This window comes from Uranotaenia lowii, chromosome 3 (genome assembly GCF_029784155.1).
Source record: "Uranotaenia lowii strain MFRU-FL chromosome 3, ASM2978415v1, whole genome shotgun sequence".
NCBI classification, from domain to species: Eukaryota; Metazoa; Arthropoda; class Insecta; order Diptera; family Culicidae; genus Uranotaenia; species Uranotaenia lowii.
Window position 1 is genome coordinate 270,803,393 of NC_073693.1, and position 15,288 is coordinate 270,818,680.

The 15,288-nt window shown below is 38.8% G+C and overlaps 1 protein-coding gene across 3 annotated transcripts in view; it reads right to left on the bottom strand.

Moving 5' to 3' along the window:
- LOC129755307 (regulator of G-protein signaling loco-like) overlaps positions 1-15,288 on the bottom strand; it is a 132,716-nt gene that overhangs the window by 59,359 nt on the left and 58,069 nt on the right. Inside the window, exon 1 of one of the 3 annotated variants that reach the window (XM_055751740.1) lies at positions 11,431-11,668. The exons of the other annotated variants lie outside the window; for them this stretch is intronic. The gene's annotated coding sequence lies outside the window, so the exon portion shown is untranslated. Of the gene's footprint in view, positions 1-11,430; positions 11,669-15,288 lie in introns of those variants that run through there. 3 annotated transcript variants of the gene reach the window in all.

Sequence of the window (15,288 nt, forward strand, 5' to 3'; positions counted from 1 at the left end):
TTTTATGTTCACTTGACACTTTAATCCATTTGCTCGCAAACACCACTTTCTGTACACGTACCCTAGCATTAATATGTACTCTCTCGCAACATAAGAACTTTCGCCGAGAGAGACTCACACAATAGAATGTAAGCCATTTTAGTTGTTAGAATAGAAAATAACATTGAATCGAACGCACGGATCTTTCACTTCGTTCCAATAAAGTACTTATCTAAAGTCCAACCAAGCGACTTATCTCAAGTTTATCCGAAATCGGGTCTAGTTAAGTGGTGGCAAAATAGTTGCATCAAGTTGCACCGTGATACCCATACAAAGTACACCGAAGTGCAAACAAAATTCTTCCCCCATCGGGTGAATCAGCTGCTGTGTGTTAAGTGTAGGCGACTTACCCGGATTCCTGCTGCTAGTGGATGCCGTCGACTTAGAGACGGGAAGAAAACCCTCGAATTCCGAACCCCCCATCGGCCGAGCCCGAACATTTGGTCCTTCGAAGCCGGATTCGAGGACAGTAAGCTCATCTGGACCAGCAGAGGAGATCATCAATCGCCATCTTCCGAGCGCCATAGCAGTTGTGGTTTGTAGCAAATCCACACCCAAGGTAGGCCAACTTGTGATTTTCTCACCGTGGATAAACTATTACGGCCTAATTATTCACTTGGCCAGCGAAAATCGCACCGATATCACTATACAAATTGTTCGATACGGCACTTGCAATAGAATTTGATGATTGATTGTGGATCAAAACAAACTGCGAATTACACTTCAGTACAAAAGTTTTACAACACAGTACAGTGCAAAAGTTTAGAAACAAGTAAAAATTAAATAACTTTTTTTTTACGAAATTGCATTTTGTGACTAAAAGTCAGTTCTACGGCGAATTGCAAGTGCATTTAGGGTGGTGCACTTTACAGTGTCGGTCAAAATTATATCGGCACTTACAAATTTGAAAGTTTTTGGAAAAATTGGAATTCACTTCCAGTGGTCACTGAGACACTGTGAAGCATTATAGCGAGACCCATAGAGGCAAGTGGCTAGACAACAGTATCGTACAAAAGTATAGCGTCACTTAAAAAATTGGATTTTTGGAAAAAATCAAAATCCCTTTGCCTGTTTATTTTGTGGCGATTGTAACATTGCTGGGTTACGTAAATACAAGTTGCTGACTACAATACCGCTCAAAAGGATAGCAACATACACTAAATAAAAATATTTTGGCGATTTTTATTTATAAAACACATCCGAAAAGTCAATCATTGGTGGCATTTACGGTCGTTTTGGTGTTTTTAAGTGTGATTTGAGTGGTGTTGAGTGATGGCTAGCAAGGCGGAGAAAAAGTTAGCAGCGGACCTTCTGACGAGACGACGAGCGTGTGCTGAACGAGATGTGGTGGAGAAGTTCGTAGCGGATTTCACCTATGAACGGGATTGTTGCCAGGTTGCGGTACGTTTGGAGGCGCTCAACAAGTGCAACGAACTCTTCTTGAACGTGCAGAACGACATCGAGATGGGTGACAGCGAAGAACGGTTTGAAACACACCTGGAATTCCGTGCTGATTTTGAGGATCGATTCTGCAGGGCGAAGGGTTTTTTGCTGTCCAAACTGGAGAGTAGGGAGCATCCGTTGAGTTCGACGATCATCCACGCATCGGCTTCTCATAGCATGTCTTCCAGCTTTCATCATCGTCTGCCAAAAATCGATTTGCCGAAGTTTAGTGGAGATGAATCGCGCTGGATCTCATTCCGTGATAACTTTCTCTCGATGATCCACTGCAACGAGGACATACCGATCGTCAACAAGCTGCAGTATCTGTTGCAGTCGTTGGAAGGAGAGGCAAGAAAACCGTTCGAGTCTGTGGATATCCAAGCCGATAATTATTCGTCGACGTGGGACGCGCTTAAGAAGCGTTACGATAACAAGCGATTCCTCAGAAAGGAGCTGTTTCGAGGCCTGTACAACCTTCCACCGATCCAGTATGAGTCAGCCCAAGACCTCAACACACTGGTTGATGATTTCCAGCGACACGTTAAGGCTCTGGGGAAGTTAGGCGAACCGATCGAGCATTGGGACACTCCGCTCATCTTCATCCTGTCAAACAAGTTGGATTCGGCGACGATTCGTGCATGGGAGCAAGATACTCGACAGAAGGACGAGGTGAAATACGACGAGCTCATCGAGTTTCTCATCCACCAGGTCCGGATGTTGAAATCCGTGGACAGCGATCTCCAGCATCGTTCCTCAGTGCCCACCGTTTTCAAGGTGGCCGGACAAATCACGAAGAAACCAGTTCCCATCCGATCTGTCGTGAACACAGCTACGTCCGAAACTCAATCCAGTACTTCGCCATGCCACTGTTGTTTGAGAACACATCCGCTTCACCAATGTCCAGCATTTTCGAACCTATCAAGCTCCCAACGGCGAGAGTTTGTGACACAGCACAGTCTTTGCTGGAATTGCTTTCGCGCAAACCACCGGGCAACATCCTGCAAATCTAAGTTTCTGTGCAGGATTTGTCAAGCAAAACACCACACCATGTTGCACGACCACCAAATATCACATCTAGAGCAACTCTCTACTGAGGAACCACATCCCGTACAAGCGAATCCAGGCCCCAGTAGATTGCTTAGCCCCCCAACAGTAAATCTTTCCGTGCATTCTGATTCAACCGTTCTCTTGGAGACAGTCTCGCTGTTAGTAGTCGACCGATACGGCAGGAAGATCCAAGCACGAGCTCTACTTGATTCTGCAGCGATGTCAAATTTCATCACCAAGAAGCTGGCGAACGAGCTCGCCACCCGTCAAAGTCCCGTGGACATCGCAGTTGCCGGAATTGGAGAGTCAGTCAAGCGTATCAAGCACAAGTTAGCTGCCAAGATCATATCCAGGAACAGCGACTTCTCCACCACACTCGATTTCCTCGTCATGAAGAAGCCAACCTCCCATCTTCCCACATCCCCGATCGATACAACTGCCTGGAAAATGCCAAAGGTTCCATTGGCGGATCCTCAGTTCCACGTTCCAGCAACAATCGACATAATCATCGGTGGAGAATGTTACCACGAGTTCCACACAGGCGTACGCCACTCTCTTGGTGATAATTCTCCGTTTTTGGTGGACACCCTCTTTGGCTGGACAGTTTCTGGCATAGTGGATTCCAGCTCCACCACCGCACCGCGAGCGTGCTTCCTCTCCACCGTTGATCAAACCCGAGAAACGATCCCTGGGGAGTTCCGGCCAATGGAAACCGCCGATGGGAGCCTGAGAACGGAAGCTGAACCCTCCACCACTCAAATCCACGAAAAAGGATCCGTCGCCCGCCATTCCCGGCCCAATAATCCTAAAACCACCCTTGGAGATTCGAACACGAAGGCCACACAACGTAACTCCACCAGAAATGCACACCACAAAATCCCTGGAAGTCACGCTCAGCCCGGAAAAAGGCACCGCATCGATTCTGTTGACGACAAACCACACTGCTATCTGCCACATCACCCGGTGCTCAAGGAAGCCAGCAAAACCACCAATGAACGCGTGGTATTCGACGCATCCTGTGAGCCCAATTCAAGATACGCGCTCAACGATACGCTGCTCGTCGGTTCCGTCGCTCAACACAGTCAGCTGTCCAACACGCCTTCAAGCGCCGCTAAGGTCAACGACAAAGGAGAAGACGCTGCCTGTGAATCCTGCTGCTACTTTGTCCCTTTAGCCAAGCAGCCGTCAGTTACCTGTCTGGGGTTATGCGCACCTGTCCTGCCAACGGAATTCCGCATACCAAAGCCGCCACGACATCGTTGGAGAACTATTGCTGCTAATCGGTTAACTGCTATCCAGAAGGATACTGATGGGCTCAGTAGGAGACGCGTTCCGGAAGTGCACATCACAGCTAGTGAACTGTCCAGGTATCTACATTCCTCCAACTTCCCCGAAAACCCTGCATGGCAATCGTCGTTATTGGAAAACTGGCCCTGTTCCGCCATCTCACGGCCACTCGATCGCTCTACAAGACTTCATCAAGGTCGAGATGGAGTCATTCAGTCAGCCAAGCGAGATTGTCATCTTATTCACCGCCAGCAGTCAACAGGTCAACGTGACAACCCCCGACAACTAGTACAAGCTACAAAGACCGGTAGAGCACGCCGAACGTGCTCAACGCGCTTATAGAGCGCTAAAAGGTGATTAGCGTTCCTATAACTTTACTCCAACCGTTCGATCTACCGGGTCTTTGTTGCTTACAGATCCATGTTCTACTAATTTCACCCATTTGCGGTATTTTCATCGAGATCAATCTAAAAAGACCGGCAGAGCACGCCGAATGTGACTCACTGCGCATGTCGAGCGCTAATAGGTGATTAGCGTTCCAAATTGTCACATTTTCTTGTTCGATCTACCGGTTCTTTGTCGATTACAGATCCTTTCCTACATTATTGCTATATCGTCACCGAGCATTCATCGCCATGCACCAAGCCACGTCAGAAGCCGAATCTTCTAAGACCGGTAGAGCACACCGAACGTTGCTCAACGCGCTAAAGGGGCGCTAACAGGTGATTAGCGTTCCTCTAACCTTACTCTACGCCGTTCGTTCTACCGGGTCTCTTTTGTCGTCCACAGATTCTGCACCAGTGCCTAAGTTGAGACGAAGCAGGTTCCTCGATGTGCGACGTGCCAGTTGTGCCTTCGAATCCAGCCGAAGTAGTGAACAGCTGCCTTTCCGACGCAAAGATGGTTCATGTCGGGTCCAATCGTGTCTCTTGGTCCAACCGTGTACCCTGGCCCAACCGTGTCGCATGGTCCAACCGACTGATGAGCCCGCAATCAATTGGTCCGAAATTGGTTGAAACAGCAGTTTCAAGGTGGCCGGAATGATCGGTACTGTACCGATCAGGAAATAGCATCTAAGTTTTTGTTTGTAATATGTGTCTAGTTTTATGTTCACTTGACACTTTAATCCATTTGCTCGCAAACACCACTTTCTGTACACGTACCCTAGCATTAATATGTACTCTCTCGCAACATAAGAACTTTCGCCGAGAGAGACTCACACAATAGAATGTAAGCCATTTTAGTTGTTAGAATAGAAAATAACATTGAATCGAACGCACGGATCTTTCACTTCGTTCCAATAAAGTACTTATCTAAAGTCCAACCAAGCGACTTATCTCAAGTTTATCCGAAATCGGGTCTAGTTAAGTGGTGGCAAAATAGTTGCATCAAGTTGCACCGTGATACCCATACAAAGTACACCGAAGTGCAAACAAAATTCTTCCCCCATCGGGTGAATCAGCTGCTGTGTGTTAAGTGTAGGCGACTTACCCGGATTCCTGCTGCTAGTGGATGCCGTCGACTTAGAGACGGGAAGAAAACCCTCGAATTCCGAACCCCCCATCGGCCGAGCCCGAACACGGGAGAAAACTAGGTTTTTTTAGATATTCAGGCAACCGGACAGGACCGTGCATTTCCCAATTTTCGAAAATTCGTGCAAACCCCATTAAAACCGGACAATCTAGAATGCTTATGAGCAAGGTTGCCGAAATCTCAGAAAAATATGTAATGTCACAGAATTTTGAGCAAATTTTCATCACAGAATCTGTGTCACAGAACACAGAATTCTGAAATATTCACAGACTTCACAGAATTTTTGAATTTCTAATGTATTACCAAAATTTTAGTTTTTTTGGCCAATAAAAAATTTATACTTCTTGCTTTTAATAAAAAAAAAAGTATGATAAGAAACAATTTGTCATGAATTTTCAATGAAAATAATAGAAATAGCATCACAGAAAACCATCACAGAATTTTTGGGTAAAATCACCCCGATCAGAAGAAAAAAACTAAATTATATCAAGATGAGATATTTTGATATTCAATTTTTTCCTATCTGGATGAGTTATAATTTAGTACTCGTAGGATGTTAAAATATCTCAAATTATATCAAAAAATCTATGCGATCATAGCTAAATTATATCAGTTTTTGATATGCTCCTATCAAGATAATATCTCGTTTAGATAGCATAGTTTGATATTGGACAGAACAAATTATATCAAAATTATAACTTATCAAGATATGAGTGCTTCGAGAAAATTTTCTAGTGGAAGGTCAATAAACCCCATTATTGGATAAAACCATGCCCCATTTTTGGTTTCCCAAAAATTTGATTCAATTTAATGAATCTGTTGAGCGAAACTCGTTAATGTAAGGTTTGAGCCGTTGACTTCGATGTCCGTGTTTCAGAAAAAGTTGAACGTATATCAAAATAAGATATAATCATTTTATTTTAGGACAATCCGAAAAAAAATCTTGATCAATGAATATGAGCTCAACCCCATTCAAGTTTGTCAATCAGAATAAGATATAATTCAAATTGGAGAAACTTAAAATCGAAAATTTGGAGTACTTAATTATAACTGAATCATATGTAAATATCTTGGTGAGATACGTTTGAGTTATTATTTTGATATGCTCTCCTGATCGGGACAGAAATTCAGATTTTTTTTTCTCAAAAAAACAGAATTTTTTTCGGCAACTTTGCTTATGAGGCATGGCCATAAGAAGAGGGGGGGGGGGGGGGGGATTTGGGTGTCAAACCTCCCTATGAGAGTCCAGAAAAGAAAGCGAGGTTTTCTACTCTACATAAAAAATTTTAAATTCTTAACCAAGTTTTGATGACTGAATAAGGTTAGTCTGAATCATGACTCAAAACTGACCTCGAAACCTCGAAAACTAATCTCAGTTTAGAATTTTGCAAAAAAATTTCAAAAATTTTCTCACTCGGTACTCGGTGACACAAATCCAGATCTGATTATTAAATTTTGAATAAGATTAAACTCATTTCGGAGGTTCTGGTTAGATATCATGAAATCAAAATTGAAATTCTGTTGTCATATTTTGGATCCCATATCAAGTTTAGGTTTCTAGATTTTCGGTTCGAATCATTATTAGAAATGAAAGATGAAAAGCTGTTTTGAAATCCTGCTTCAAATTTAATTTTGTATTTTGTTGGAAATTTGATTCACGATTTAAGGAAGTCAGGTAAGATGCCTTTACAATATTTAGATAAAAAAATTCAAATACCTATGAAAAATAATAAGAAACCATCATGAGTATATATCTCATTTTCAGATAAAAAGATCTTAAACTTCATTTTTATGCAGAATTTAAGCTTCAAACCGGCGATCCATAATTGAAAAATCAGAATCAGATAAGATTCATCTTTTAAGATTCATTTTTTTATTCAGTTTTACCAGTCGAGTTAAAAATAAATAATCGAATTGATCAATTCAGGTTGAAACCCAAAAAATCAGAAATTAAATTATAGATTCATGATTGAGGGCTCTGAAATAAATTTCAATGCTCGGCTCATATTAAAAATTCTGATCTGGAATTAAGAGTCAGAAATGGTTTTTTTTTTTTGTACATTTCAGAAATCGTTTAGAATTTCGGAAATATTTTCAAAAAATTGAATTTCGAAGACAGATGAAAAATTCAAGATCGAGAATTAATATTAATTCAGATTCAGATTCAGCTCGTAAATAAGTTTTACAACTAAGAATAAATATCAGAATGACTATTACGTTCAGAAAAACAAAGAGCAAAATATATTTTATTTGTTAATTCAAATTCAAAATACCAAATGATTAATTAAAAATCGATGTAAATAACACCATTTAGTTGAAAATTACAAATTTTAAGTTATTATGCAAGTTTTTTTAAATAAAAAATTATTTTAAAAGAGTATCGGCAAGATTTGAATTATGGAAGTTATTTTAAAAAAATGGATTTGAGAGCCAAATTTCAAACTAAACTCTTTAATTTGGATCGAGTTTGAGAGAGTCTGATTCGACCCACATAATCATAATGTTTTTCTTTTGAAAATTTTATTTATTTTAGCGATGGAATCTTAAAACGGATGCAATCTTAAAAGCTTTTCTTCTGGGCTTATAAAAATCTGTGTTACTTGTCACAAGATTCAATTATCGGTATAACACGATTTTTTAATATTTTTTTCGTAAAATATGTATTTAGTATTTGATAGTGAACTAACAAGCCACAGGTTTACATCCCCTAACTAGTTGATAGTTTCACTGAAAATTTATTAAATTTTCATTTATGCATGCAGAAGTTCTCCACAAAAAAGTGTAGAATATTTGTTCAATAAACTACTTAAAATACTTTATTTTCATCTCCTATCACGTTTAAGATTTTTGTTTTTGAAAACTTAATCTTCAAATCTTTTTTTCATTTTCATGAATGGATTGTTCCTGAAGTTCCTGATTTCGCCCCATTAATATGTTTGTTCGTAAATTCGTACAGCACAACGCAAAATTTAAATCTTAGAGCTTATTTCAAAGTTCAGTATGTTGTTTTCTGTGTTCTGGATTCTGCTAGAAAAATTGTTTCATCTCGTTTAGATAAATGAAGAAATAGATGCGTTAAATTTCAATTTTTTAATGTAATAAAACTGAATTCTTCAGATGTAGAGTTTTAATTTTTTTAGATAAAATAGCACGGAATTCGACAAATAATGTCTTTTGTAATTCCAGCTCTGATACTTCAACTGCTGTGGTATAATTTTGAAATGAGTTTTTATACTGAATTTGAGTTCGCTTTTTTTTTAATTTTACCTCAAAGATGAATATTATCGTAAAGAAGACTTGAATTGTCATGATATGTTATATGAAATTTCACGGAATAAAACTAATAAGGATTGGAAAAAAGAGATAAAAAAATTGTTACCTAAAAATATCTAATCAGTGAGCCTTAAAAATTTGAAATAAAATTGGTCCATAATAAACAAACTCAATGTACACAAACTTAGAAGCATTGGCAAAAAAATCGCTATGAAAAGATATGATGTGTTCAAGACTATGAAAAAAATGATAATTGAACCAATATGAAGAGTAATTTTGCATTTTGTAAAATTATCCTGAGATTTTTTTTTGTTTAAAATATGCTCAGACTTTTTTCACACACACATAGGATCTCAGTGAAAATTTATGTTTATTTGAAGAGATCTTCTTTCATTAACTCTAAGCTTACATTTTTAGAAGCAACGCTAGCATTTTACAAATGCCAAAACCACCAGACCACAGAAAGTGTACTATGTATGCCATGACTAGGATTTGATCTCATGAAGAACCTTAGCGTAGATGACTTGATCTCTAACCACTACGCCAAAGCCGCTGGATTAAGAGATTGTAGTATGTAGTATCGGTGTACTTATTTTTTAGTTGAACCAGTTTAGTTCAAAACGTCTCAAATTATTGCTAGTAACGTGAGCAGTTGAAAGTTGAAAAATGTATGCAGTTCTCGAGCTCCATTTAAACTAATAACGCTTTTATAAAACTTGAAGCCTGTTATGAAACATACTTCAACTACCCTTTATAATGCACTTTTTCTAAAACTTTATCGACACTGATTTCCACAGGATAAGTTCCTTTCTTTATCGGATAATATTAGATAATGACATCCTTTTCTGTATATTTTGGAAAAATAATCATATCTCTTAAGTACTTCAATGATAATCTCATGCAAAAAATAACAGTCTCACAGTGACAGCGATATAATTCAGTAGGCTATTAATCCTCTAAAACTGCTATACATCCGCCTGATTTGGTTGTCACAAAAACGGTGGGATTGATATCAAATTCATATTTTTATTTTCATTTCCACGAAGATTCCAATCCCAGCTAAAAATAAACCACCTACTATTAATTTTTTTTTCTATGCAAATGAAAGTTGGTTTAAGACCCATTAATAAAATAGCAACTGTGAAAACTGTCATTCGGGCTAAGACAGTTTTGCATCTCTATTCTCCTAGGGGGAGCGACACTCAAATATGTCATAAAGCATCTGAGAGGCCAATCGCCAAACATAGTGAATGAATACATAACACCGTGGCAAATGTCAGTGTTTTGGGAAAGTTTCGCCAAGTGCCTCGCTCGCGACTTGGCACTTTCCACACGCAAAAAAAGAGGTTGGAAGTAGCAAAAAAAAACATCTAAACACAATAGGAAACCACTAGTTGAGTAAAAGTTTTCCCACATAGTTTTCCCGAAACCCCCGGCAAAACAGCGGCGTAGGCAAACTAAGTAAGAGCCATTGTCACAGTCAGCAGGCAGTCTTACGACGACGACTAGCGAGCAGAAATCGGAAGAAGTTCACGGTGTGAAATAGAAACCCATTATGAAAGAGGAGCCAATTTGTTTCGGTGAAAAATTTCTTTCATATACGAGTTAAGGTAGCTAGTAGGTATGTGAATGGAGCAACGAAAAGGCTAGGGCGTGTGAGCTTACGCCAGGGCTGTTTTTTTTTGGGTGAGGGAACCTCACACGGCCCACTAATCTCAATCAACGGTTTTCTTTCTGTGTTGCAGCAAACTCTTTAAATAAGGTGGGTTTAACAATAACCAAAAATTGGTTTCTTCCTCAGGCTTCGTTTCGTGTGTGATAAAAAGCAAGAGATTTTTCACATTGGCGATCCTGCCACCCATCATATCTCTGTGAGGCAGCTATAACTGACTGAGAGCGTATGCGTGCAATCTTCACTTGCCCCATTCAAGGTTGTCTATCAATTTATGGTAATAAATTTTTCAATTTCCAGCACCATACACTCTCACAGACAGTAACTGTTGCACTCTAGCGTTGAACCAAACGCAGATCTCATCCCCCCGCTTTTTGGTTCAAGCTCTGAATTGGTAAATCTGCGTGCATTATTTCCATCTTTTTCTGCCGTGATGTGGGTTTGTTTTCCGTTTTTGTTTTTCGGTTGCCTTAATTTGATATGCTTTCATCGAAATGCCGCCTTCTTTTTTTTTCCTATCGTCTTGCTGGGTGAGACAATTCCTTTTCACAATCATGTTCAATGAGGAACACTTGCTCGATTGCACTGACTGGGGCTTACTAATGAATTAAACACACTGCACGATAAGTTTCACTGCTGTCAGCAGTCAGCTGTTGCGCGTTTAGTAAAATTTTCGACACCCCTTTTTAATTGAACGCGAACGAGTACATGAAAGGGGGTTTTGCGCCACATGCTGCTGGCTAGACAATTTTAGTAACTGCGGAATATCGGTTTTTTTTTTCGAGATTGAAAATACTCAACGATTGAAACTTGCAGTGTGTTTCGAAAAAAAAATAACACCGAAACTGGTAACTTTCGTTTAACACTGATGATAGATAGCAGCAGGTATAAATGGTTTCTGATGAAACCTCAGTCGAAACCACACGAAACACTTAATTTTGGTTTAACCTTTGTCTCATTGATAAGAAAAATCCCCCTTACTGTCACCCCCAAACGGAAGCTTTGACTCTGTCTAAACCAATTATTTCGAAATTCTTCCAGCTAATCAACAAAAAAAATCACTAGGCGGCACCCACTGTAGATTCCCGCCACATATTTCCAAGAATCGTTAAATTTCAAACACAAACGAAACATACTTCCAGCAACATGTTTCGGCGATCATCAGCAGATCAGATCTGCCTTGAAGATCCCAACCGAACAAACGGATCGCGCAAATGTCGGAGAACAAGATTTTGCGACACCGCAGCACAAAAAAATAAACCGCGAACAACACGTCCTCGAGCGCGGTCGAGGAGTACACCACAAACTTAATGAACTGGCGAAACGACGACTATGAATCGGAAGAACTCGAAGGAAAACCGTACCGATCGCTGAGGTTTCTAACGCGAAACTAACTTCAGCCTTCCAGGCAGTCGTTTGCTTGGCTCAAAGTTTGGTCTCTCCGATTGCTTTTGGTTGGTCGCGTTTCATTTGTCTGTCTCTTGTTCTCTGTAGATTGAATGAACCGAGAGGGAGGGTTCCATTCAACGTTCATTCACAGTTGTTTTGGTTGGCTTGCTCATTTTCAGTTTGTGCGGGTGTTCCATGATGGTGCAACGCAACAAAAAAGAACTGTGACTCTATGGTGGGTAGCAGCAGAGCGTGTCGGATTTAAATGGTAGGAAAAATTCATCGAGCAGTAGTTAACACTCAATCGTTTTTCTTAATCTATTTAAAAAATATATTTTTCTCGCTTTGAGTGAAAAAAAATTCTGATATAAAGCTTCTGAAGTTACAAGTTGATAAAACGATTGTTTACCTACGCCCCTGGATTTAGATCTATGGCATTCATAACATGCAGATGCGTACACTATTGGCGTTAAGGAGCTTTGCGCCGAATGACATTGTTCTACCAGGCATACACGGAGGAAAAAGACGACAGTTGTTCCAATTATTTCAGCTTGTTATACCAATCATTAAAGTGTACCAACACCTCCAACTATTTAGACTCAACTAACTAATGAAAAGTTTATTAACCTAACTCAATCAAGTATAAATATAATGGATTCAACTATGATGGTACAATTGATTCAGCTTTTTTTTTTTTGTTTCGATTATAGTCGTTTTAACATCTTCATGTCATTCGCGACTTATATCAACGATGAAGTTGGCGGACAAGTCATTGAACAACTTATCCGGTACAACTGTGATCGATGTTTACTCTTGGGCTCGAACTCACGGACATCGGCTCAGAAAGCAACTGACTTGCCAACTGAGCTATATCACAAGCCCTATTTGATTCAGCTTTAAATATGATAGATTGAACTTTGTTGTTTGTATGATTGATTTTAGGCATTCAACTATTTATATGATAGATTCAACTATACATTCCTGGTTGACCTCTCACATTTAACTATAAATACGGTAGATTCAACTGTAATGGTATAATTGATTCAACTGTAAATACGGTTGATTCAACTGTAATGATATAATTGATTCAACTGTAAAAATTATTGTAATGTTTTTTTGAGCAATCAAAAAAATAAAAATACGACTGTATGAGCCGACAGGTAAATTTGTAGAATCAAGAAAGTTCTAACTTTCTGTTAGAACTAACTAATCTGTTTTTCCTTTCTGGTCAATTTCCGGTTACCGAATCCTGCAGATCTTGTCGCCTTCTTCTTCCGGAAATTCTTTTGGCTGAAGATGATTCGGAAAATAATTAGGGTGTTCGATAACCAAACTGTGCAACACCATCCGGGGCCCAGGAGGAGGTTTCTTTGCCGGGAGACCCTGATAAAAAACGGAACCGGCAATCGACAGGTGAAACAAAGAGTCCAGCCAAAATTTGCTTTCTCCGTGGAATGAACTATAGTGGTTTTGATTAGCTACTCAACCGGTATTCTTGGTTTATTGCTCAAAACCATTCTTTCCGTTGCACACATGAATATTTCACCCAAAAACCTGGCCAAAAGTCAAAATTAAAAAAATGAACTATGACTATGATTTTTATGTTTTTTTTACTTCTTGAATACATTTGCCACCATGTACCAGTCAGTCTTTCAATATTTAATGTTTTTACGAGCAACAGCGGCTGACGGAAATTTAATATTTTTATTAACTGGAGTTATACAACACAACGTATTAGGATATATTGACAGTTCTTTATGATCACTACCTTACCGAAAGGCCTCAGCCCTAACCTCTTAACAAGAATGAAACGATTAATTTTATCAAAAGGCCGAAGCCAAAACGCGATTTTCTCAAGAAAAAATTGCCGTTTTTGCCCCTTCGAGAAACCGGCTGAGTTGTCTATGTTTTGATTTTGAATGCTACCCAGTGGGGCCATATCAAATATTTTTTCAATATTCGCACTGAATTTTTAAAATCTCATCTGGAAACCATAATGAAAAGCAAATTAAACAATGTTTTGAAAAGTCCTCATCATATCTCAGTTCAAGTTATAAATTTAACGTAAAATATATACATGTCCAGGTAGTGACATAATTTCCGAAGGTCAAATTTATTGTCATTAAATTTGTTCAGGTTTGTAATAGTTACGTGATTGAAAACAACCTGTAGCAATTGATTTGAAATATGCACAATGTGCATTGCACATACTTCTTGTAATTTGTAGTGATTGAACTGTAATTTGACACATTTTCAGTTTCTTTATCACTCTTTCTTTTGCCTAAACACCCAAAATTTCAAACGATACCATGCTTAGAAATTTTACATTTTAACTACTGAAATGAAGTTTTTGCATACGCAAGACGCGTACATGACTCTTGAAATTCTGCAAAGTTTCAATCAAATGTGTAGAAAATGTTGATAGTTGAAAATTGAATTGATTAATTGGAGAAATGAAAAAACGAGCAAATATTCATTTTTGTCATAACATCCTGGCAACTCTGATGAGGCCACATCCATATCAAGTTTCGAGGTTATGGCTGAGGCCAGCCAGCCATCAATACCATCGATCGTATAAGGGTATATACGGACGATAGTATTGGCCTCAGCCATAACCTCAAATTTTGATCTGCTGGCGGCCTCACCAGTGATGCTAGGTGCGTTACTAAAATCAGTATTTGCTTGTTTTAAACTAATTATAATTTTTATGAATTCAATATATTTTTCAACTATCAACAGCTAAACATTTGAATTCATTACGGGGCGTCCCTCAACGGATGAAGATAAGCCATCTTTCGCTAATTAATTTTCAAGGTGAATTCCAAACGTCTGGAATATATTTTCATGCACTGCTTGGTAGATTAGAAAAGAGTAATTTCTAACATCTAAACGAATGCAGAATCATTCACTGTTACAAAGAAGTAAATGAATGAAAGCCCCGTTTATGTTGACTTTGAAAATAATCGCCTACATGCTCTGATTATTTCAAACATATCCACATAATTCGCGCTACATCGTTTAAGTATGCGATACAGTAAGTTGTTATTTCGTTCAGATAAATGATGCGTTCAATTCCACATTCAAATAGAAATCCATAAGAAAATTCAAACTTCTCAGCACTCATGAAAAAGTTTTTCAATAACAGTGCAATTAAAAAAATATAATCATTTTCCAAATATCAATGCACTTGGCAGCCCTGAACACCCAAAATAATCAAAACACGAACATCTGTGTATCGCTTTTTCACAGGGCGAATTTGTCGAAATTAGTACTGGAAAATCACGTTTATCGTGCGCCCTCCTCAAAAATCGATTCTGTTCTCTCATGGTTTGAGGTTAGGGCTGAGGCCTCTTGCTAAGGTGGTGTTCGTGTAGAACTGTCAATATATCCTAATAGGCCTTTATAAAAATTGCGTCACAGTTCATCATGTGATTACAGGTTTTAGAAATGACTCAACAACAAACTTTGAAATGAAAATTTAAATTAATGTTTGAATAATATATTTCAAGATAAGTGGTTGCAAAAAAGGTGATTTTTTTTTACAACTAAACTAAACCAAACTTTATTTCCATGTTTTCCTTACAATTAATTACATTATTATGTTT